Here is a 907-nt window from a genome sequence, read left to right on the forward strand (position 1 = left end):
ACTATAGAAAATTTCACCAAAGTTTGATTTAATGATCACATATAGAACCATGTACCAAATAATTAGAGAAAAAATATTTTTTAAAAATGGCAATTCCTCAAAAAATTAAACATAGAATGACCATGTATGATCTAACAATTCCACTTCAGGGTATATACCCAAAAGAAGTGAAAGCAGGGACTTGAACAGACACTTGTACACCACGTTCATAGCAGCATTATTCACAACAGCCAAAAGAGAAAAGCAGCCAAGTCATCCATCAACAGATGAATGGATAAACCAAGTGCAGTGTGTGTATGTATAAAATATGTACACACATATATTTATACATTACAAACATATACATACACACAATGGAATATTATCTAGCCATAAAAAGGAATGAAATTCCATACATTCTACAATTTGGACGGAACGTTAAAAACATTATACTTAGGGAAATAAGACAGATATAAAAGGCCACATATTGTATGACTTATACGAGGTACCTAGAACAGGCAAATTCACAGAAAGAATAGTGGTTACTGGGGGCTGGGGAGGGAAAAAGGAAGTTACTGTTTAATAGATATAGAGTTTCTGTTTGGGATGATGAATAAGTTCTAGAAATGAACAGTGGTGATAGATAGTGGTTGTACAATGATGTGAATGTACTTAATGCCACTGAATTGTGTATTTATAAGTGGTCAAAATGATAAATCTTGGCTGGGAGGATAAATCTTTGGGAGGCCATTATTCCACCTACCACATCCTCTATATGTTTTTTGAGTACAGATCATTGAATATGCACAAACTAAGAGTGTATATGGTATGACTTTACTGTAATTCTATATTAAAATAGTAAGCCTATTGCTATTTACTCCATAAAAGTATTCTTATCTTTAACAGAATATTTGGTTGGCATGTTTTC

At 32.7% G+C, this 907-nt stretch overlaps 1 protein-coding gene across 2 annotated transcripts in view; it reads right to left on the reverse strand.

Annotated features, from left to right (window-relative positions):
- The window catches only part of ZNF565 (zinc finger protein 565), a 16,448-nt gene that overhangs the window by 5,995 nt on the left and 9,546 nt on the right, over positions 1–907 (reverse strand). The window lies entirely within an intron of this gene.

Source organism: Propithecus coquereli, unplaced genomic scaffold (genome assembly GCF_000956105.1).
Source record: "Propithecus coquereli isolate 6110/MARCELLA unplaced genomic scaffold, Pcoq_1.0 Scaffold358, whole genome shotgun sequence".
Taxonomy (NCBI): domain Eukaryota; kingdom Metazoa; phylum Chordata; class Mammalia; order Primates; family Indriidae; genus Propithecus; species Propithecus coquereli.